The sequence below is a fragment of the Ambystoma mexicanum genome, unplaced genomic scaffold, assembly GCF_040938575.1.
Source record: "Ambystoma mexicanum isolate Mex_15411 unplaced genomic scaffold, UKY_AmexF1_1 Mex_scaf106, whole genome shotgun sequence".
Lineage (NCBI taxonomy): Eukaryota > Metazoa > Chordata > Amphibia > Caudata > Ambystomatidae > Ambystoma > Ambystoma mexicanum.
In genome coordinates this window covers 327,399-344,161 of record NW_027182332.1, presented here as the reverse complement: position 1 = coordinate 344,161, position 16,763 = coordinate 327,399, and the positions used below count along the sequence as shown (strand labels likewise).

Sequence of the window (16,763 nt, the reverse complement as noted above, 5' to 3'; positions counted from 1 at the left end):
CTCACTTCCTGAACTTGGAGCACAAAAAAGCCTACAGCACCTGGTATTCCCAGGCGGTCTCCCATCCAGGTACTAACTAGGCCCGACACTGCTTAGCTTCCGAGATCAGACGAGATCGGGCGCATTCAGTGTGGTGTGGCCGTAGGCTCTGGGCCTAGTGAGTTTTGTACTTTTAAGCATATAGTCGGCTAGACCTTGCAGTTTTGAAAGGCAATTGAGAAATGGCTCACTTCCTGAACTTGGAGCACAAAAAAGCCTACAGCACCTGGTATTCCCAGGCGGTCTCCCATCCAGGTACTAACTAGGCCCGACACTGCTTAGCTTCCGAGATCAGACGAGATCAGGCGCATTCAGTGTGGTGTGGCCGTAGGCTCTGGGCCTAGTGAGTTTTGTACTTTTAAGCATCTAGTCGGCTAGACCTTGCAGTTTTGAAAGGCAATTGAGAAATGGCTCACTTCCTGAACTTGGAGCACAAAAAAGCCTACAGCACCTGGTATTCCCAGGCGGTCTCCCATCCAGGTACTAACTAGGCCCGACACTGCTTAGCTTCCGAGATCAGACGAGATCGGGCGCATTCAGTGTGGTGTGGCCGTAGGCTCTAGAAATGCTAAGAATATTACTCTTATGCATTTGCATTTAGTAAGCTAAGCCATGCAGCCACTTGCAACATGATACCACGCTCATCGCTCGATCAGCGCTCGATCAGGCTCGATCAGGCGAGATATATAAGACTGGTGGGCCCATTCAGGACTCCTATGTCTGGTAGGATAACTTTAATCCATCCATCCTGTTTCTGTTGCAGGGAGGTGGAGAGAACAATCAACACAATAACGGCTTTCTTTCATGCCTCTTGAAGGACTCAATATTCTCTGTACTGCATTACATGTGAAAGTCGATTTATTACCCATGAACACACTACCTGTATGCTAATTATATGTAAATAGGTAGCTCCAGCCCTCATAATGCTGTCCAACATTTCCGCTATAAAACGGGATACAATTATTTTGGAAACATACCAAATTTGAAAAGTAATTGAGAAGTTGCGCAATTACTAATCATGGAGCACAAAATAGCCTACAGCACCTGGTATTCCCAGGCGGTCTCCCATCCAGGTACTAACTAGGCCCGACACTGCTTAGCTTCCGAGATCAGACGAGATCGGGCGCATTCAGTGTGGTGTGGCCGTAGGCTCTGGGCCTAGTGAGTTTTGTACTTTTAAGCATCTAGTCGGCTAGACCTTGCAGTTTTGAAAGGCAATTGAGAAATGGCTCACTTCCTGAACTTGGAGCACAAAAAAGCCTACAGCACCTGATATTCCCAGGCGGTCTCCCATCCAGGTACTAACTAGGCCCGACACTGCTTAGCTTCCGAGATCAGACGAGATCGGGCGCATTCAGTGTGGTGTGGCCGTAGGCTCTGGGCCTAGTGAGTTTTGTACTTTTAAGCATCTAGTCGGCTAGACCTTGCAGTTTTGAAAGGCAATTGAGAAATGGCTCACTTCCTGAACTTGGAGCACAAAAAAGCCTACAGCACCTGGTATTCCCATGCGGTCTCCCATCCAGGTACTAACTAGGCCCGACACTGCTTAGCTTCCGAGATCAGACGAGATCAGGCGCATTCAGTGTGGTGTGGCCGTAGGCTCTGGGCCTAGTGAGTTTTGTACTTTTAAGCATCTAGTCGGCTAGACCTTGCAGTTTTGAAAGGCAATTGAGAAATGGCTCACTTCCTGAACTTGGAGCAAAAAAAAAGCCTACAGCACCTGGTATTCCCAGGCGGTCTCCCATCCAGGTACTAACTAGGCCCGACACTGCTTAGCTTCCGAGATCAGACGAGATCGGGCGCATTCAGTGTGGTGTGGCCGTAGGCTCTAGAAATGCTAAGAATATTACTCTTATGCATTTGCATTTAGTAAGCTAAGCCATGCAGCCACTTGCAACATGATACCACGCTCATCGCTCGATCAGGCTCGATCAGGCGAGATATATAAGACTGGTGGGCCCATTCAGGACTCCTATGTCTGGTAGGATAACTTTAATCCATCCATCCTGTTTCTGTTGCAGGGAGGTGGAGAGAACAATCAACACAATAACGGCTTTCTTTCATGCCTCTTGAAGGACTCAATATTCTCTGTACTGCATTACATGTGAAAGTCGATTTATTACCCATGAACACACTACCTGTATGCTAATTATATGTAAATAGGTAGCTCCAGCCCTCATAATGTTGTCCAACATTTCCGCTATAAAACGGGATACAATTATTTTGGAAACATACCAAATTTGAAAAGTAATTGAGAAGTTGTGCAATTACTAATCATGGAGCACAAAATAGCCTACAGCACCTGGTATTCCCAGGCGGTCTCCCATCCAGGTACTAACTAGGCCCGACACTGCTTAGCTTCCGAGATCAGACGAGATCGGGCGCATTCAGTGTGGTGTGGCCGTAGGCTCTGGGCCTAGTGAGTTTTGTACTTTTAAGCATCTAGTCGGCTAGACCTTGCAGTTTTGAAAGGCAATTGAGAAATGGCTCACTTCCTGAACTTGGAGCACAAAAAAGCCTACAGCACCTGGTATTCCCAGGCGGTCTCCCATCCAGGTACTAACTAGGCCCGACACTGCTTAGATTCCGAGATCAGACGAGATCGGGCGCATTCAGTGTGGTGTGGCCGTAGGCTCTGGTCCTAGTGAGTTTTGTACTTTTAAGCATCTAGTCGGCTAGACCTTGCAGTTTTGAAAGGCAATTGAGAAATGGCTCACTTCCTGAACTTGGAGCACAAAAAAGCCTACAGCACCTGGTATTCCCAGGCGGTCTCCCATCCAGGTACTAACTAGGCCCGACACTGCTTAGTGTGGTGTGGCCGTAGGCTCTAGAAATGCTAAGAATATTACTCTTATGCATTTGCATTTAGTAAGCTAAGCCATGCAGCCACTTGCAACATGATACCACGCTCATCGCTCGATCAGGCTCGATCAGGCGAGATATATAAGACTGGTGGGCCCATTCAGGACTCCTATGTCTGGTAGGATAACTTTAATCCATCCATCCTGTTTCTGTTGCAGGGAGGTGGAGAGAACAATCAACACAATAACGGCTTTCTTTCATGCCTCTTGAAGGACTCAATATTCTCTGTACTGCATTACATGTGAAAGTCGATTTATTACCCATGAACACACTACCTGTATGCTAATTATATGTAAATAGGTAGCTCCAGCCCTCATAATGTTGTCCAACATTTCCGCTATAAAACGGGATAAAATTATTTTGGAAACATACCAAATTTGAAAAGTAATTGAGAAGTTGTGCAATTACTAATCATGGAGCACAAAATAGCCTACAGCACCTGGTATTCCCAGGCGGTCTCCCATCCAGGTACTAACTAGGCCCGACACTGCTTAGCTTCCGAGATCAGACGAGATCGGGCGCATTCAGTGTGGTGTGGCCGTAGGCTCTGGGCCTAGTGAGTTTTGTACTTTTAAGCATCTAGTCGGCTAGACCTTGCAGTTTTGAAAGGCAATTGAGAAATGGCTCACTTCCTGAACTTGGAGCACAAAAAAGCCTACAGCACCTGGTATTCCCAGGCGGTCTCCCATCCAGGTACTAACTAGGCCCGACACTGCTTAGCTTCCGAGATCAGACGAGATCGGGCGCATTCAGTGTGGTGTGGCCGTAGGCTCTGGTCCTAGTGAGTTTTGTACTTTTAAGCATCTAGTCGGCTAGACCTTGCAGTTTTGAAAGGCAATTGAGAAATGGCTCACTTCCTGAACTTGGAGCACAAAAAAGCCTACAGCACCTGGTATTCCCAGGCGGTCTCCCATCCAGGTACTAACTAGGCCCGACACTGCTTAGCTTCCGAGATCAGACGAGATCGGGCGCATTCAGTGTGGTGTGGCCGTAGGCTCTGGGCCTAGTGAGTTTTGTACTTTTAAGCATCTAGTCGGCTAGACCTTGCAGTTTTGAAAGGCAATTGAGAAATGGCTCACTTCCTGAACTTGGAGCACAAAAAAGCCTACAGCACCTGGTATTCCCAGGCGGTCTCCCATCCAGGTACTAACTAGGCCCGACACTGCTTAGCTTCCGAGATCAGACGAGATCGGGCGCATTCAGTGTGGTGTGGCCGTAGGCTCTGGGCCTAGTGAGTTTTGTACTTTTAAGCATATAGTCGGCTAGACCTTGCAGTTTTGAAAGGCAATTGAGAAATGGCTCACTTCCTGAACTTGGAGCACAAAAAAGCCTACAGCACCTGGTATTCCCAGGCGGTCTCCCATCCAGGTACTAACTAGGCCCGACACTGCTTAGCTTCCGAGATCAGACGAGATCAGGCGCATTCAGTGTGGTGTGGCCGTAGGCTCTGGGCCTAGTGAGTTTTGTACTTTTAAGCATCTAGTCGGCTAGACCTTGCAGTTTTGAAAGGCAATTGAGAAATGGCTCACTTCCTGAACTTGGAGCACAAAAAAGCCTACAGCACCTGGTATTCCCAGGCGGTCTCCCATCCAGGTACTAACTAGGCCCGACACTGCTTAGCTTCCGAGATCAGACGAGATCGGGCGCATTCAGTGTGGTGTGGCCGTAGGCTCTAGAAATGCTAAGAATATTACTCTTATGCATTTGCATTTAGTAAGCTAAGCCATGCAGCCACTTGCAACATGATACCACGCTCATCGCTCGATCAGCGCTCGATCAGGCTCGATCAGGCGAGATATATAAGACTGGTGGGCCCATTCAGGACTCCTATGTCTGGTAGGATAACTTTAATCCATCCATCCTGTTTCTGTTGCAGGGAGGTGGAGAGAACAATCAACACAATAACGGCTTTCTTTCATGCCTCTTGAAGGACTCAATATTCTCTGTACTGCATTACATGTGAAAGTCGATTTATTACCCATGAACACACTACCTGTATGCTAATTATATGTAAATAGGTAGCTCCAGCCCTCATAATGCTGTCCAACATTTCCGCTATAAAACGGGATACAATTATTTTGGAAACATACCAAATTTGAAAAGTAATTGAGAAGTTGCGCAATTACTAATCATGGAGCACAAAATAGCCTACAGCACCTGGTATTCCCAGGCGGTCTCCCATCCAGGTACTAACTAGGCCCGACACTGCTTAGCTTCCGAGATCAGACGAGATCGGGCGCATTCAGTGTGGTGTGGCCGTAGGCTCTGGGCCTAGTGAGTTTTGTACTTTTAAGCATCTAGTCGGCTAGACCTTGCAGTTTTGAAAGGCAATTGAGAAATGGCTCACTTCCTGAACTTGGAGCACAAAAAAGCCTACAGCACCTGATATTCCCAGGCGGTCTCCCATCCAGGTACTAACTAGGCCCGACACTGCTTAGCTTCCGAGATCAGACGAGATCGGGCGCATTCAGTGTGGTGTGGCCGTAGGCTCTGGGCCTAGTGAGTTTTGTACTTTTAAGCATCTAGTCGGCTAGACCTTGCAGTTTTGAAAGGCAATTGAGAAATGGCTCACTTCCTGAACTTGGAGCACAAAAAAGCCTACAGCACCTGGTATTCCCATGCGGTCTCCCATCCAGGTACTAACTAGGCCCGACACTGCTTAGCTTCCGAGATCAGACGAGATCAGGCGCATTCAGTGTGGTGTGGCCGTAGGCTCTGGGCCTAGTGAGTTTTGTACTTTTAAGCATCTAGTCGGCTAGACCTTGCAGTTTTGAAAGGCAATTGAGAAATGGCTCACTTCCTGAACTTGGAGCAAAAAAAAAGCCTACAGCACCTGGTATTCCCAGGCGGTCTCCCATCCAGGTACTAACTAGGCCCGACACTGCTTAGCTTCCGAGATCAGACGAGATCGGGCGCATTCAGTGTGGTGTGGCCGTAGGCTCTAGAAATGCTAAGAATATTACTCTTATGCATTTGCATTTAGTAAGCTAAGCCATGCAGCCACTTGCAACATGATACCACGCTCATCGCTCGATCAGGCTCGATCAGGCGAGATATATAAGACTGGTGGGCCCATTCAGGACTCCTATGTCTGGTAGGATAACTTTAATCCATCCATCCTGTTTCTGTTGCAGGGAGGTGGAGAGAACAATCAACACAATAACGGCTTTCTTTCATGCCTCTTGAAGGACTCAATATTCTCTGTACTGCATTACATGTGAAAGTCGATTTATTACCCATGAACACACTACCTGTATGCTAATTATATGTAAATAGGTAGCTCCAGCCCTCATAATGTTGTCCAACATTTCCGCTATAAAACGGGATACAATTATTTTGGAAACATACCAAATTTGAAAAGTAATTGAGAAGTTGTGCAATTACTAATCATGGAGCACAAAATAGCCTACAGCACCTGGTATTCCCAGGCGGTCTCCCATCCAGGTACTAACTAGGCCCGACACTGCTTAGCTTCCGAGATCAGACGAGATCGGGCGCATTCAGTGTGGTGTGGCCGTAGGCTCTGGGCCTAGTGAGTTTTGTACTTTTAAGCATCTAGTCGGCTAGACCTTGCAGTTTTGAAAGGCAATTGAGAAATGGCTCACTTCCTGAACTTGGAGCACAAAAAAGCCTACAGCACCTGGTATTCCCAGGCGGTCTCCCATCCAGGTACTAACTAGGCCCGACACTGCTTAGATTCCGAGATCAGACGAGATCGGGCGCATTCAGTGTGGTGTGGCCGTAGGCTCTGGTCCTAGTGACTTTTGTACTTTTAAGCATCTAGTCGGCTAGACCTTGCAGTTTTGAAAGGCAATTGAGAAATGGCTCACTTCCTGAACTTGGAGCACAAAAAAGCCTACAGCACCTGGTATTCCCAGGCGGTCTCCCATCCAGGTACTAACTAGGCCCGACACTGCTTAGTGTGGTGTGGCCGTAGGCTCTAGAAATGCTAAGAATATTACTCTTATGCATTTGCATTTAGTAAGCTAAGCCATGCAGCCACTTGCAACATGATACCACGCTCATCGCTCGATCAGGCTCGATCAGGCGAGATATATAAGACTGGTGGGCCCATTCAGGACTCCTATGTCTGGTAGGATAACTTTAATCCATCCATCCTGTTTCTGTTGCAGGGAGGTGGAGAGAACAATCAACACAATAACGGCTTTCTTTCATGCCTCTTGAAGGACTCAATATTCTCTGTACTGCATTACATGTGAAAGTCGATTTATTACCCATGAACACACTACCTGTATGCTAATTATATGTAAATAGGTAGCTCCAGCCCTCATAATGTTGTCCAACATTTCCGCTATAAAACGGGATAAAATTATTTTGGAAACATACCAAATTTGAAAAGTAATTGAGAAGTTGTGCAATTACTAATCATGGAGCACAAAATAGCCTACAGCACCTGGTATTGCCAGGCGGTCTCCCATCCAGGTACTAACTAGGCCCGACACTGCTTAGCTTCCGAGATCAGACGAGATCGGGCGCATTCAGTGTGGTGTGGCCGTAGGCTCTGGGCCTAGTGAGTTTTGTACTTTTAAGCATCTAGTCGGCTAGACCTTGCAGTTTTGAAAGGCAATTGAGAAATGGCTCACTTCCTGAACTTGGAGCACAAAAAAGCCTACAGCACCTGGTATTCCCAGGCGGTCTCCCATCCAGGTACTAACTAGGCCCGACACTGCTTAGCTTCCGAGATCAGACGAGATCGGGCGCATTCAGTGTGGTGTGGCCGTAGGCTCTGGTCCTAGTGAGTTTTGTACTTTTAAGCATCTAGTCGGCTAGACCTTGCAGTTTTGAAAGGCAATTGAGAAATGGCTCACTTCCTGAACTTGGAGCACAAAAAAGCCTACAGCACCTGGTATTCCCAGGCGGTCTCCCATCCAGGTACTAACTAGGCCTGACACTGCTTAGCTTCCGAGATCAGACGAGATCGGGCGCATTCAGTGTGGTGTGGCCGTAGGCTCTGGGCCTAGTGAGTTTTGTACTTTTAAGCATCTAGTCGGCTAGACCTTGCAGTTTTGAAAGGCAATTGAGAAATGGCTCACTTCCTGAACTTGGAGCACAAAAAAGCCTACAGCACCTGGTATTCCCAGGCGGTCTCCCATCCAGGTACTAACTAGGCCCGACACTGCTTAGCTTCCGAGATCAGACGAGATCGGGCGCATTCAGTGTGGTGTGGCCGTAGGCTCTGGGCCTAGTGAGTTTTGTACTTTTAAGCATCTAGTCGGCTAGACCTTGCAGTTTTGAAAGGCAATTGAGAAATGGCTCACTTCCTGAACTTGGAGCACAAAAAAGCCTACAGCACCTGGTATTCCCAGGCGGTCTCCCATCCAGGTACTAACTAGGCCCGACACTGCTTAGCTTCCGAGATCAGACGAGATCGGGCGCATTCAGTGTGGTGTGGCCGTAGGCTCTGGGCCTAGTGAGTTTTGTACTTTTAAGCATCTAGTCGGCTAGACCTTGCAGTTTTGAAAGGCAATTGAGAAATGGCTCACTTCCTGAACTTGGAGCACAAAAAAGCCTACAGCACCTGGTATTCCCAGGCGGTCTCCCATCCAGGTACTAACTAGGCCCAACACTGCTTAGCTTCCGAGATCAGACGAGATCGGGCGCATTCAGTGTGGTGTGGCCGTAGGCTCTGGGCCTAGTGAGTTTTGTACTTTTAAGCATCTAGTCGGCTAGACCTTGCAGTTTTGAAAGGCAATTGAGAAATGGCTCACTTCCTGAACTTGGAGCACAAAAAAGCCTACAGCACCTGGTATTCCCAGGCGGTCTCCCATCCAGGTACTAACTAGGCCCGACACTGCTTAGCTTCCGAGATCAGACGAGATCGGGCGCATTCAGTGTGGTGTGGCCGTAGGCTCTAGAAATGCTAAGAATATTACTCTTATGCATTTGCATTTAGTAAGCTAAGCCATGCAGCCACTTGCAACATGATACCACGCTCATCGCTCGATCAGGCTCGATCAGGCGAGATATATAAGACTGGTGGGCCCATTCAGGACTCCTATGTCTGGTAGGATAACTTTAATCCATCCATCCTGTTTCTGTTGCAGGGAGGTGGAGAGAACAATCAACACAATAACGGCTTTCTTTCATGCCTCTTGAAGGACTCAATATTCTCTGTACTGCATTACATGTGAAAGTCGATTTATTACCCATGAACACACTACCTGTATGCTAATTATATGTAAATAGGTAGCTCCAGCCCTCATAATGTTGTCCAACATTTCCGCTATAAAACGGGATAAAATTATTTTGGAAACATACCAAATTTGAAAAGTAATTGAGAAGTTGTGCAATTACTAATCATGGAGCACAAAATAGCCTACAGCACCTGGTATTGCCAGGCGGTCTCCCATCCAGGTACTAACTAGGCCCGACACTGCTTAGCTTCCGAGATCAGACGAGATCGGGCGCATTCAGTGTGGTGTGGCCGTAGGCTCTGGGCCTAGTGAGTTTTGTACTTTTAAGCATCTAGTCGGCTAGACCTTGCAGTTTTGAAAGGCAATTGAGAAATGGCTCACTTCCTGAACTTGGAGCACAAAAAAGCCTACAGCACCTGGTATTCCCAGGCGGTCTCCCATCCAGGTACTAACTAGGCCCGACACTGCTTAGCTTCCGAGATCAGACGAGATCGGGCGCATTCAGTGTGGTGTGGCCGTAGGCTCTGGTCCTAGTGAGTTTTGTACTTTTAAGCATCTAGTCGGCTAGACCTTGCAGTTTTGAAAGGCAATTGAGAAATGGCTCACTTCCTGAACTTGGAGCACAAAAAAGCCTACAGCACCTGGTATTCCCAGGCGGTCTCCCATCCAGGTACTAACTAGGCCTGACACTGCTTAGCTTCCGAGATCAGACGAGATCGGGCGCATTCAGTGTGGTGTGGCCGTAGGCTCTGGGCCTAGTGAGTTTTGTACTTTTAAGCATCTAGTCGGCTAGACCTTGCAGTTTTGAAAGGCAATTGAGAAATGGCTCACTTCCTGAACTTGGAGCACAAAAAAGCCTACAGCACCTGGTATTCCCAGGCGGTCTCCCATCCAGGTACTAACTAGGCCCGACACTGCTTAGCTTCCGAGATCAGACGAGATCGGGCGCATTCAGTGTGGTGTGGCCGTAGGCTCTGGGCCTAGTGAGTTTTGTACTTTTAAGCATCTAGTCGGCTAGACCTTGCAGTTTTGAAAGGCAATTGAGAAATGGCTCACTTCCTGAACTTGGAGCACAAAAAAGCCTACAGCACCTGGTATTCCCAGGCGGTCTCCCATCCAGGTACTAACTAGGCCCGACACTGCTTAGCTTCCGAGATCAGACGAGATCGGGCGCATTCAGTGTGGTGTGGCCGTAGGCTCTGGTCCTAGTGAGTTTTGTACTTTTAAGCATCTAGTCGGCTAGACCTTGCAGTTTTGAAAGGCAATTGAGAAATGGCTCACTTCCTGAACTTGGAGCACAAAAAAGCCTACAGCACCTGGTATTCCCAGGCGGTCTCCCATCCAGGTACTAACTAGGCCCGACACTGCTTAGCTTCCGAGATCAGACGAGATCGGGCGCATTCAGTGTGGTGTGGCCGTAGGCTCTGGGCCTAGTGAGTTTTGTACTTTTAAGCATCTAGTCGGCTAGACCTTGCAGTTTTGAAAGGCAATTGAGAAATGGCTCACTTCCTGAACTTGGAGCACAAAAAAGCCTACAGCACCTGGTATTCCCAGGCGGTCTCCCATCCAGGTACTAACTAGGCCCGACACTGCTTAGCTTCCGAGATCAGACGAGATCGGGCGCATTCAGTGTGGTGTGGCCGTAGGCTCTGGGCCTAGTGAGTTTTGTACTTTTAAGCATATAGTCGGCTAGACCTTGCAGTTTTGAAAGGCAATTGAGAAATGGCTCACTTCCTGAACTTGGAGCACAAAAAAGCCTACAGCACCTGGTATTCCCAGGCGGTCTCCCATCCAGGTACTAACTAGGCCCGACACTGCTTAGCTTCCGAGATCAGACGAGATCAGGCGCATTCAGTGTGGTGTGGCCGTAGGCTCTGGGCCTAGTGAGTTTTGTACTTTTAAGCATCTAGTCGGCTAGACCTTGCAGTTTTGAAAGGCAATTGAGAAATGGCTCACTTCCTGAACTTGGAGCACAAAAAAGCCTACAGCACCTGGTATTCCCAGGCGGTCTCCCATCCAGGTACTAACTAGGCCCGACACTGCTTAGCTTCCGAGATCAGACGAGATCGGGCGCATTCAGTGTGGTGTGGCCGTAGGCTCTAGAAATGCTAAGAATATTACTCTTATGCATTTGCATTTAGTAAGCTAAGCCATGCAGCCACTTGCAACATGATACCACGCTCATCGCTCGATCAGCGCTCGATCAGGCTCGATCAGGCGAGATATATAAGACTGGTGGGCCCATTCAGGACTCCTATGTCTGGTAGGATAACTTTAATCCATCCATCCTGTTTCTGTTGCAGGGAGGTGGAGAGAACAATCAACACAATAACGGCTTTCTTTCATGCCTCTTGAAGGACTCAATATTCTCTGTACTGCATTACATGTGAAAGTCGATTTATTACCCATGAACACACTACCTGTATGCTAATTATATGTAAATAGGTAGCTCCAGCCCTCATAATGCTGTCCAACATTTCCGCTATAAAACGGGATACAATTATTTTGGAAACATACCAAATTTGAAAAGTAATTGAGAAGTTGCGCAATTACTAATCATGGAGCACAAAATAGCCTACAGCACCTGGTATTCCCAGGCGGTCTCCCATCCAGGTACTAACTAGGCCCGACACTGCTTAGCTTCCGAGATCAGACGAGATCGGGCGCATTCAGTGTGGTGTGGCCGTAGGCTCTGGGCCTAGTGAGTTTTGTACTTTTAAGCATCTAGTCGGCTAGACCTTGCAGTTTTGAAAGGCAATTGAGAAATGGCTCACTTCCTGAACTTGGAGCACAAAAAAGCCTACAGCACCTGATATTCCCAGGCGGTCTCCCATCCAGGTACTAACTAGGCCCGACACTGCTTAGCTTCCGAGATCAGACGAGATCGGGCGCATTCAGTGTGGTGTGGCCGTAGGCTCTGGGCCTAGTGAGTTTTGTACTTTTAAGCATCTAGTCGGCTAGACCTTGCAGTTTTGAAAGGCAATTGAGAAATGGCTCACTTCCTGAACTTGGAGCACAAAAAAGCCTACAGCACCTGGTATTCCCATGCGGTCTCCCATCCAGGTACTAACTAGGCCCGACACTGCTTAGCTTCCGAGATCAGACGAGATCAGGCGCATTCAGTGTGGTGTGGCCGTAGGCTCTGGGCCTAGTGAGTTTTGTACTTTTAAGCATCTAGTCGGCTAGACCTTGCAGTTTTGAAAGGCAATTGAGAAATGGCTCACTTCCTGAACTTGGAGCAAAAAAAAAGCCTACAGCACCTGGTATTCCCAGGCGGTCTCCCATCCAGGTACTAACTAGGCCCGACACTGCTTAGCTTCCGAGATCAGACGAGATCGGGCGCATTCAGTGTGGTGTGGCCGTAGGCTCTAGAAATGCTAAGAATATTACTCTTATGCATTTGCATTTAGTAAGCTAAGCCATGCAGCCACTTGCAACATGATACCACGCTCATCGCTCGATCAGGCTCGATCAGGCGAGATATATAAGACTGGTGGGCCCATTCAGGACTCCTATGTCTGGTAGGATAACTTTAATCCATCCATCCTGTTTCTGTTGCAGGGAGGTGGAGAGAACAATCAACACAATAACGGCTTTCTTTCATGCCTCTTGAAGGACTCAATATTCTCTGTACTGCATTACATGTGAAAGTCGATTTATTACCCATGAACACACTACCTGTATGCTAATTATATGTAAATAGGTAGCTCCAGCCCTCATAATGTTGTCCAACATTTCCGCTATAAAACGGGATACAATTATTTTGGAAACATACCAAATTTGAAAAGTAATTGAGAAGTTGTGCAATTACTAATCATGGAGCACAAAATAGCCTACAGCACCTGGTATTCCCAGGCGGTCTCCCATCCAGGTACTAACTAGGCCCGACACTGCTTAGCTTCCGAGATCAGACGAGATCGGGCGCATTCAGTGTGGTGTGGCCGTAGGCTCTGGGCCTAGTGAGTTTTGTACTTTTAAGCATCTAGTCGGCTAGACCTTGCAGTTTTGAAAGGCAATTGAGAAATGGCTCACTTCCTGAACTTGGAGCACAAAAAAGCCTACAGCACCTGGTATTCCCAGGCGGTCTCCCATCCAGGTACTAACTAGGCCCGACACTGCTTAGATTCCGAGATCAGACGAGATCGGGCGCATTCAGTGTGGTGTGGCCGTAGGCTCTGGTCCTAGTGACTTTTGTACTTTTAAGCATCTAGTCGGCTAGACCTTGCAGTTTTGAAAGGCAATTGAGAAATGGCTCACTTCCTGAACTTGGAGCACAAAAAAGCCTACAGCACCTGGTATTCCCAGGCGGTCTCCCATCCAGGTACTAACTAGGCCCGACACTGCTTAGTGTGGTGTGGCCGTAGGCTCTAGAAATGCTAAGAATATTACTCTTATGCATTTGCATTTAGTAAGCTAAGCCATGCAGCCACTTGCAACATGATACCACGCTCATCGCTCGATCAGGCTCGATCAGGCGAGATATATAAGACTGGTGGGCCCATTCAGGACTCCTATGTCTGGTAGGATAACTTTAATCCATCCATCCTGTTTCTGTTGCAGGGAGGTGGAGAGAACAATCAACACAATAACGGCTTTCTTTCATGCCTCTTGAAGGACTCAATATTCTCTGTACTGCATTACATGTGAAAGTCGATTTATTACCCATGAACACACTACCTGTATGCTAATTATATGTAAATAGGTAGCTCCAGCCCTCATAATGTTGTCCAACATTTCCGCTATAAAACGGGATAAAATTATTTTGGAAACATACCAAATTTGAAAAGTAATTGAGAAGTTGTGCAATTACTAATCATGGAGCACAAAATAGCCTACAGCACCTGGTATTGCCAGGCGGTCTCCCATCCAGGTACTAACTAGGCCCGACACTGCTTAGCTTCCGAGATCAGACGAGATCGGGCGCATTCAGTGTGGTGTGGCCGTAGGCTCTGGGCCTAGTGAGTTTTGTACTTTTAAGCATCTAGTCGGCTAGACCTTGCAGTTTTGAAAGGCAATTGAGAAATGGCTCACTTCCTGAACTTGGAGCACAAAAAAGCCTACAGCACCTGGTATTCCCAGGCGGTCTCCCATCCAGGTACTAACTAGGCCCGACACTGCTTAGCTTCCGAGATCAGACGAGATCGGGCGCATTCAGTGTGGTGTGGCCGTAGGCTCTGGTCCTAGTGAGTTTTGTACTTTTAAGCATCTAGTCGGCTAGACCTTGCAGTTTTGAAAGGCAATTGAGAAATGGCTCACTTCCTGAACTTGGAGCACAAAAAAGCCTACAGCACCTGGTATTCCCAGGCGGTCTCCCATCCAGGTACTAACTAGGCCTGACACTGCTTAGCTTCCGAGATCAGACGAGATCGGGCGCATTCAGTGTGGTGTGGCCGTAGGCTCTGGGCCTAGTGAGTTTTGTACTTTTAAGCATCTAGTCGGCTAGACCTTGCAGTTTTGAAAGGCAATTGAGAAATGGCTCACTTCCTGAACTTGGAGCACAAAAAAGCCTACAGCACCTGGTATTCCCAGGCGGTCTCCCATCCAGGTACTAACTAGGCCCGACACTGCTTAGCTTCCGAGATCAGACGAGATCGGGCGCATTCAGTGTGGTGTGGCCGTAGGCTCTGGGCCTAGTGAGTTTTGTACTTTTAAGCATCTAGTCGGCTAGACCTTGCAGTTTTGAAAGGCAATTGAGAAATGGCTCACTTCCTGAACTTGGAGCACAAAAAAGCCTACAGCACCTGGTATTCCCAGGCGGTCTCCCATCCAGGTACTAACTAGGCCCGACACTGCTTAGCTTCCGAGATCAGACGAGATCGGGCGCATTCAGTGTGGTGTGGCCGTAGGCTCTGGGCCTAGTGAGTTTTGTACTTTTAAGCATCTAGTCGGCTAGACCTTGCAGTTTTGAAAGGCAATTGAGAAATGGCTCACTTCCTGAACTTGGAGCACAAAAAAGCCTACAGCACCTGGTATTCCCAGGCGGTCTCCCATCCAGGTACTAACTAGGCCCAACACTGCTTAGCTTCCGAGATCAGACGAGATCGGGCGCATTCAGTGTGGTGTGGCCGTAGGCTCTGGGCCTAGTGAGTTTTGTACTTTTAAGCATCTAGTCGGCTAGACCTTGCAGTTTTGAAAGGCAATTGAGAAATGGCTCACTTCCTGAACTTGGAGCACAAAAAAGCCTACAGCACCTGGTATTCCCAGGCGGTCTCCCATCCAGGTACTAACTAGGCCCGACACTGCTTAGCTTCCGAGATCAGACGAGATCGGGCGCATTCAGTGTGGTGTGGCCGTAGGCTCTAGAAATGCTAAGAATATTACTCTTATGCATTTGCATTTAGTAAGCTAAGCCATGCAGCCACTTGCAACATGATACCACGCTCATCGCTCGATCAGCGCTCGATCAGGCTCGATCAGGCGAGATATATAAGACTGGTGGGCCCATTCAGGACTCCTATGTCTGGTAGGATAACTTTAATCCATCCATCCTGTTTCTGTTGCAGGGAGGTGGAGAGAACAATCAACACAATAACAGCTTTCTTTCATGCCTCTTGAAGGACTCAATATTCTCTGTACTGCATTACATGTGAAAGTCGATTTATTACCCATGAACACACTACCTGTATGCTAATTATATGTAAATAGGTAGCTCCAGCCCTCATAATGCTGTCCAACATTTCCGCTATAAAACGGGATACAATTATTTTGGAAACATACCAAATTTGAAAAGTAATTGAGAAGTTGCGCAATTACTAATCATGGAGCACAAAATAGCCTACAGCACCTGGTATTCCCAGGCGGTCTCCCATCCAGGTACTAACTAGGCCCGACACTGCTTAGCTTCCGAGATCAGACGAGATCGGGCGCATTCAGTGTGGTGTGGCCGTAGGCTCTGGGCCTAGTGAGTTTTGTACTTTTAAGCATCTAGTCGGCTAGACCTTGCAGTTTTGAAAGGCAATTGAGAAATGGCTCACTTCCTGAACTTGGAGCACAAAAAAGCCTACAGCACCTGATATTCCCAGGCGGTCTCCCATCCAGGTACTAACTAGGCCCGACACTGCTTAGCTTCCGAGATCAGACGAGATCGGGCGCATTCAGTGTGGTGTGGCCGTAGGCTCTGGGCCTAGTGAGTTTTGTACTTTTAAGCATCTAGTCGGCTAGACCTTGCAGTTTTGAAAGGCAATTGAGAAATGGCTCACTTCCTGAACTTGGAGCACAAAAAAGCCTACAGCACCTGGTATTCCCATGCGGTCTCCCATCCAGGTACTAACTAGGCCCGACACTGCTTAGCTTCCGAGATCAGACGAGATCAGGCGCATTCAGTGTGGTGTGGCCGTAGGCTCTGGGCCTAGTGAGTTTTGTACTTTTAAGCATCTAGTCGGCTAGACCTTGCAGTTTTGAAAGGCAATTGAGAAATGGCTCACTTCCTGAACTTGGAGCAAAAAAAAAGCCTACAGCACCTGGTATTCCCAGGCGGTCTCCCATCCAGGTACTAACTAGGCCCGACACTGCTTAGCTTCCGAGATCAGACGAGATCGGGCGCATTCAGTGTGGTGTGGCCGTAGGCTCTAGAAATGCTAAGAATATTACTCTTATGCATTTGCATTTAGTAAGCTAAGCCATGCAGCCACTTGCAACATGATACCACGCTCATCGCTCGATCAGGCTCGATCAGGCGAGATATATAAGACTGGTGGGCCCATTCAG

The 16,763-nt window shown here is 47.9% G+C and overlaps 54 non-coding genes across 54 annotated transcripts; all 54 read right to left on the bottom strand.

Moving 5' to 3' along the window:
* Positions 1 to 28: 28 nt before the first annotated feature.
* LOC138551456 (5S ribosomal RNA) lies at positions 29 to 147 on the bottom strand. Its single transcript, XR_011295176.1, has one exon. It is a non-coding gene; the product is annotated as a 5S ribosomal RNA (ribosomal RNA).
* Positions 148 to 253: 106 nt separating this feature from the next.
* On the bottom strand, positions 254 to 372 carry LOC138552659 (5S ribosomal RNA). The gene has a single exon (XR_011296339.1). It is a non-coding gene; the product is annotated as a 5S ribosomal RNA (ribosomal RNA).
* Positions 373 to 478: 106 nt separating this feature from the next.
* On the bottom strand, positions 479 to 597 carry LOC138551454 (5S ribosomal RNA). Its single transcript, XR_011295174.1, has one exon. It is a non-coding gene; the product is annotated as a 5S ribosomal RNA (ribosomal RNA).
* Positions 598 to 1,071: 474 nt separating this feature from the next.
* On the bottom strand, positions 1,072 to 1,190 carry LOC138551453 (5S ribosomal RNA). Its single transcript, XR_011295173.1, has one exon. It is a non-coding gene; the product is annotated as a 5S ribosomal RNA (ribosomal RNA).
* Positions 1,191 to 1,296: 106 nt separating this feature from the next.
* On the bottom strand, positions 1,297 to 1,415 carry LOC138552574 (5S ribosomal RNA). The gene has a single exon (XR_011296255.1). It is a non-coding gene; the product is annotated as a 5S ribosomal RNA (ribosomal RNA).
* Positions 1,416 to 1,521: 106 nt separating this feature from the next.
* On the bottom strand, positions 1,522 to 1,640 carry LOC138552884 (5S ribosomal RNA). The gene has a single exon (XR_011296562.1). It is a non-coding gene; the product is annotated as a 5S ribosomal RNA (ribosomal RNA).
* A 107-nt stretch (positions 1,641 to 1,747) lies between these two features.
* LOC138551452 (5S ribosomal RNA) lies at positions 1,748 to 1,866 on the bottom strand. The gene has a single exon (XR_011295172.1). It is a non-coding gene; the product is annotated as a 5S ribosomal RNA (ribosomal RNA).
* A 463-nt stretch (positions 1,867 to 2,329) lies between these two features.
* Positions 2,330 to 2,448, bottom strand: LOC138551450 (5S ribosomal RNA). The gene has a single exon (XR_011295171.1). It is a non-coding gene; the product is annotated as a 5S ribosomal RNA (ribosomal RNA).
* Positions 2,449 to 2,554: 106 nt separating this feature from the next.
* LOC138553074 (5S ribosomal RNA) lies at positions 2,555 to 2,673 on the bottom strand. Its single transcript, XR_011296751.1, has one exon. It is a non-coding gene; the product is annotated as a 5S ribosomal RNA (ribosomal RNA).
* Positions 2,674 to 3,328: 655 nt separating this feature from the next.
* LOC138551449 (5S ribosomal RNA) lies at positions 3,329 to 3,447 on the bottom strand. The gene has a single exon (XR_011295170.1). It is a non-coding gene; the product is annotated as a 5S ribosomal RNA (ribosomal RNA).
* Positions 3,448 to 3,553: 106 nt separating this feature from the next.
* Positions 3,554 to 3,672, bottom strand: LOC138551448 (5S ribosomal RNA). Its single transcript, XR_011295169.1, has one exon. It is a non-coding gene; the product is annotated as a 5S ribosomal RNA (ribosomal RNA).
* Positions 3,673 to 3,778: 106 nt separating this feature from the next.
* Positions 3,779 to 3,897, bottom strand: LOC138551447 (5S ribosomal RNA). The gene has a single exon (XR_011295168.1). It is a non-coding gene; the product is annotated as a 5S ribosomal RNA (ribosomal RNA).
* Positions 3,898 to 4,003: 106 nt separating this feature from the next.
* Positions 4,004 to 4,122, bottom strand: LOC138551446 (5S ribosomal RNA). Its single transcript, XR_011295167.1, has one exon. It is a non-coding gene; the product is annotated as a 5S ribosomal RNA (ribosomal RNA).
* Positions 4,123 to 4,228: 106 nt separating this feature from the next.
* Positions 4,229 to 4,347, bottom strand: LOC138552658 (5S ribosomal RNA). Its single transcript, XR_011296338.1, has one exon. It is a non-coding gene; the product is annotated as a 5S ribosomal RNA (ribosomal RNA).
* A 106-nt stretch (positions 4,348 to 4,453) lies between these two features.
* Positions 4,454 to 4,572, bottom strand: LOC138551445 (5S ribosomal RNA). Its single transcript, XR_011295166.1, has one exon. It is a non-coding gene; the product is annotated as a 5S ribosomal RNA (ribosomal RNA).
* Positions 4,573 to 5,046: 474 nt separating this feature from the next.
* On the bottom strand, positions 5,047 to 5,165 carry LOC138551444 (5S ribosomal RNA). The gene has a single exon (XR_011295165.1). It is a non-coding gene; the product is annotated as a 5S ribosomal RNA (ribosomal RNA).
* Positions 5,166 to 5,271: 106 nt separating this feature from the next.
* LOC138552573 (5S ribosomal RNA) lies at positions 5,272 to 5,390 on the bottom strand. Its single transcript, XR_011296254.1, has one exon. It is a non-coding gene; the product is annotated as a 5S ribosomal RNA (ribosomal RNA).
* Positions 5,391 to 5,496: 106 nt separating this feature from the next.
* On the bottom strand, positions 5,497 to 5,615 carry LOC138552883 (5S ribosomal RNA). Its single transcript, XR_011296561.1, has one exon. It is a non-coding gene; the product is annotated as a 5S ribosomal RNA (ribosomal RNA).
* A 107-nt stretch (positions 5,616 to 5,722) lies between these two features.
* On the bottom strand, positions 5,723 to 5,841 carry LOC138551442 (5S ribosomal RNA). The gene has a single exon (XR_011295163.1). It is a non-coding gene; the product is annotated as a 5S ribosomal RNA (ribosomal RNA).
* Positions 5,842 to 6,304: 463 nt separating this feature from the next.
* Positions 6,305 to 6,423, bottom strand: LOC138551441 (5S ribosomal RNA). Its single transcript, XR_011295162.1, has one exon. It is a non-coding gene; the product is annotated as a 5S ribosomal RNA (ribosomal RNA).
* A 106-nt stretch (positions 6,424 to 6,529) lies between these two features.
* Positions 6,530 to 6,648, bottom strand: LOC138553073 (5S ribosomal RNA). The gene has a single exon (XR_011296750.1). It is a non-coding gene; the product is annotated as a 5S ribosomal RNA (ribosomal RNA).
* Positions 6,649 to 7,303: 655 nt separating this feature from the next.
* On the bottom strand, positions 7,304 to 7,422 carry LOC138553145 (5S ribosomal RNA). Its single transcript, XR_011296821.1, has one exon. It is a non-coding gene; the product is annotated as a 5S ribosomal RNA (ribosomal RNA).
* A 106-nt stretch (positions 7,423 to 7,528) lies between these two features.
* Positions 7,529 to 7,647, bottom strand: LOC138551440 (5S ribosomal RNA). Its single transcript, XR_011295161.1, has one exon. It is a non-coding gene; the product is annotated as a 5S ribosomal RNA (ribosomal RNA).
* Positions 7,648 to 7,753: 106 nt separating this feature from the next.
* On the bottom strand, positions 7,754 to 7,872 carry LOC138553027 (5S ribosomal RNA). The gene has a single exon (XR_011296704.1). It is a non-coding gene; the product is annotated as a 5S ribosomal RNA (ribosomal RNA).
* Positions 7,873 to 7,978: 106 nt separating this feature from the next.
* LOC138551439 (5S ribosomal RNA) lies at positions 7,979 to 8,097 on the bottom strand. Its single transcript, XR_011295160.1, has one exon. It is a non-coding gene; the product is annotated as a 5S ribosomal RNA (ribosomal RNA).
* A 106-nt stretch (positions 8,098 to 8,203) lies between these two features.
* LOC138551438 (5S ribosomal RNA) lies at positions 8,204 to 8,322 on the bottom strand. The gene has a single exon (XR_011295159.1). It is a non-coding gene; the product is annotated as a 5S ribosomal RNA (ribosomal RNA).
* A 106-nt stretch (positions 8,323 to 8,428) lies between these two features.
* Positions 8,429 to 8,547, bottom strand: LOC138553277 (5S ribosomal RNA). The gene has a single exon (XR_011296942.1). It is a non-coding gene; the product is annotated as a 5S ribosomal RNA (ribosomal RNA).
* Positions 8,548 to 8,653: 106 nt separating this feature from the next.
* LOC138551437 (5S ribosomal RNA) lies at positions 8,654 to 8,772 on the bottom strand. Its single transcript, XR_011295158.1, has one exon. It is a non-coding gene; the product is annotated as a 5S ribosomal RNA (ribosomal RNA).
* Positions 8,773 to 9,235: 463 nt separating this feature from the next.
* On the bottom strand, positions 9,236 to 9,354 carry LOC138553144 (5S ribosomal RNA). Its single transcript, XR_011296820.1, has one exon. It is a non-coding gene; the product is annotated as a 5S ribosomal RNA (ribosomal RNA).
* A 106-nt stretch (positions 9,355 to 9,460) lies between these two features.
* Positions 9,461 to 9,579, bottom strand: LOC138551436 (5S ribosomal RNA). Its single transcript, XR_011295157.1, has one exon. It is a non-coding gene; the product is annotated as a 5S ribosomal RNA (ribosomal RNA).
* A 106-nt stretch (positions 9,580 to 9,685) lies between these two features.
* On the bottom strand, positions 9,686 to 9,804 carry LOC138553026 (5S ribosomal RNA). The gene has a single exon (XR_011296703.1). It is a non-coding gene; the product is annotated as a 5S ribosomal RNA (ribosomal RNA).
* A 106-nt stretch (positions 9,805 to 9,910) lies between these two features.
* LOC138551435 (5S ribosomal RNA) lies at positions 9,911 to 10,029 on the bottom strand. Its single transcript, XR_011295156.1, has one exon. It is a non-coding gene; the product is annotated as a 5S ribosomal RNA (ribosomal RNA).
* A 106-nt stretch (positions 10,030 to 10,135) lies between these two features.
* LOC138551434 (5S ribosomal RNA) lies at positions 10,136 to 10,254 on the bottom strand. The gene has a single exon (XR_011295155.1). It is a non-coding gene; the product is annotated as a 5S ribosomal RNA (ribosomal RNA).
* Positions 10,255 to 10,360: 106 nt separating this feature from the next.
* LOC138551433 (5S ribosomal RNA) lies at positions 10,361 to 10,479 on the bottom strand. Its single transcript, XR_011295154.1, has one exon. It is a non-coding gene; the product is annotated as a 5S ribosomal RNA (ribosomal RNA).
* A 106-nt stretch (positions 10,480 to 10,585) lies between these two features.
* Positions 10,586 to 10,704, bottom strand: LOC138551431 (5S ribosomal RNA). Its single transcript, XR_011295152.1, has one exon. It is a non-coding gene; the product is annotated as a 5S ribosomal RNA (ribosomal RNA).
* A 106-nt stretch (positions 10,705 to 10,810) lies between these two features.
* Positions 10,811 to 10,929, bottom strand: LOC138552657 (5S ribosomal RNA). The gene has a single exon (XR_011296337.1). It is a non-coding gene; the product is annotated as a 5S ribosomal RNA (ribosomal RNA).
* A 106-nt stretch (positions 10,930 to 11,035) lies between these two features.
* On the bottom strand, positions 11,036 to 11,154 carry LOC138551430 (5S ribosomal RNA). Its single transcript, XR_011295151.1, has one exon. It is a non-coding gene; the product is annotated as a 5S ribosomal RNA (ribosomal RNA).
* A 474-nt stretch (positions 11,155 to 11,628) lies between these two features.
* Positions 11,629 to 11,747, bottom strand: LOC138551429 (5S ribosomal RNA). The gene has a single exon (XR_011295150.1). It is a non-coding gene; the product is annotated as a 5S ribosomal RNA (ribosomal RNA).
* Positions 11,748 to 11,853: 106 nt separating this feature from the next.
* LOC138552572 (5S ribosomal RNA) lies at positions 11,854 to 11,972 on the bottom strand. The gene has a single exon (XR_011296253.1). It is a non-coding gene; the product is annotated as a 5S ribosomal RNA (ribosomal RNA).
* Positions 11,973 to 12,078: 106 nt separating this feature from the next.
* On the bottom strand, positions 12,079 to 12,197 carry LOC138552882 (5S ribosomal RNA). The gene has a single exon (XR_011296560.1). It is a non-coding gene; the product is annotated as a 5S ribosomal RNA (ribosomal RNA).
* A 107-nt stretch (positions 12,198 to 12,304) lies between these two features.
* LOC138551428 (5S ribosomal RNA) lies at positions 12,305 to 12,423 on the bottom strand. The gene has a single exon (XR_011295149.1). It is a non-coding gene; the product is annotated as a 5S ribosomal RNA (ribosomal RNA).
* Positions 12,424 to 12,886: 463 nt separating this feature from the next.
* LOC138551427 (5S ribosomal RNA) lies at positions 12,887 to 13,005 on the bottom strand. Its single transcript, XR_011295148.1, has one exon. It is a non-coding gene; the product is annotated as a 5S ribosomal RNA (ribosomal RNA).
* A 106-nt stretch (positions 13,006 to 13,111) lies between these two features.
* LOC138553072 (5S ribosomal RNA) lies at positions 13,112 to 13,230 on the bottom strand. Its single transcript, XR_011296749.1, has one exon. It is a non-coding gene; the product is annotated as a 5S ribosomal RNA (ribosomal RNA).
* A 655-nt stretch (positions 13,231 to 13,885) lies between these two features.
* LOC138553143 (5S ribosomal RNA) lies at positions 13,886 to 14,004 on the bottom strand. Its single transcript, XR_011296819.1, has one exon. It is a non-coding gene; the product is annotated as a 5S ribosomal RNA (ribosomal RNA).
* A 106-nt stretch (positions 14,005 to 14,110) lies between these two features.
* LOC138551426 (5S ribosomal RNA) lies at positions 14,111 to 14,229 on the bottom strand. Its single transcript, XR_011295147.1, has one exon. It is a non-coding gene; the product is annotated as a 5S ribosomal RNA (ribosomal RNA).
* A 106-nt stretch (positions 14,230 to 14,335) lies between these two features.
* Positions 14,336 to 14,454, bottom strand: LOC138553025 (5S ribosomal RNA). The gene has a single exon (XR_011296702.1). It is a non-coding gene; the product is annotated as a 5S ribosomal RNA (ribosomal RNA).
* A 106-nt stretch (positions 14,455 to 14,560) lies between these two features.
* On the bottom strand, positions 14,561 to 14,679 carry LOC138551424 (5S ribosomal RNA). The gene has a single exon (XR_011295146.1). It is a non-coding gene; the product is annotated as a 5S ribosomal RNA (ribosomal RNA).
* Positions 14,680 to 14,785: 106 nt separating this feature from the next.
* On the bottom strand, positions 14,786 to 14,904 carry LOC138551423 (5S ribosomal RNA). The gene has a single exon (XR_011295145.1). It is a non-coding gene; the product is annotated as a 5S ribosomal RNA (ribosomal RNA).
* A 106-nt stretch (positions 14,905 to 15,010) lies between these two features.
* LOC138553266 (5S ribosomal RNA) lies at positions 15,011 to 15,129 on the bottom strand. The gene has a single exon (XR_011296931.1). It is a non-coding gene; the product is annotated as a 5S ribosomal RNA (ribosomal RNA).
* A 106-nt stretch (positions 15,130 to 15,235) lies between these two features.
* Positions 15,236 to 15,354, bottom strand: LOC138551422 (5S ribosomal RNA). Its single transcript, XR_011295144.1, has one exon. It is a non-coding gene; the product is annotated as a 5S ribosomal RNA (ribosomal RNA).
* Positions 15,355 to 15,828: 474 nt separating this feature from the next.
* Positions 15,829 to 15,947, bottom strand: LOC138551421 (5S ribosomal RNA). The gene has a single exon (XR_011295143.1). It is a non-coding gene; the product is annotated as a 5S ribosomal RNA (ribosomal RNA).
* A 106-nt stretch (positions 15,948 to 16,053) lies between these two features.
* On the bottom strand, positions 16,054 to 16,172 carry LOC138552571 (5S ribosomal RNA). Its single transcript, XR_011296252.1, has one exon. It is a non-coding gene; the product is annotated as a 5S ribosomal RNA (ribosomal RNA).
* A 106-nt stretch (positions 16,173 to 16,278) lies between these two features.
* Positions 16,279 to 16,397, bottom strand: LOC138552881 (5S ribosomal RNA). Its single transcript, XR_011296559.1, has one exon. It is a non-coding gene; the product is annotated as a 5S ribosomal RNA (ribosomal RNA).
* A 107-nt stretch (positions 16,398 to 16,504) lies between these two features.
* LOC138551419 (5S ribosomal RNA) lies at positions 16,505 to 16,623 on the bottom strand. Its single transcript, XR_011295141.1, has one exon. It is a non-coding gene; the product is annotated as a 5S ribosomal RNA (ribosomal RNA).
* Positions 16,624 to 16,763: the final 140 nt, after the last annotated feature.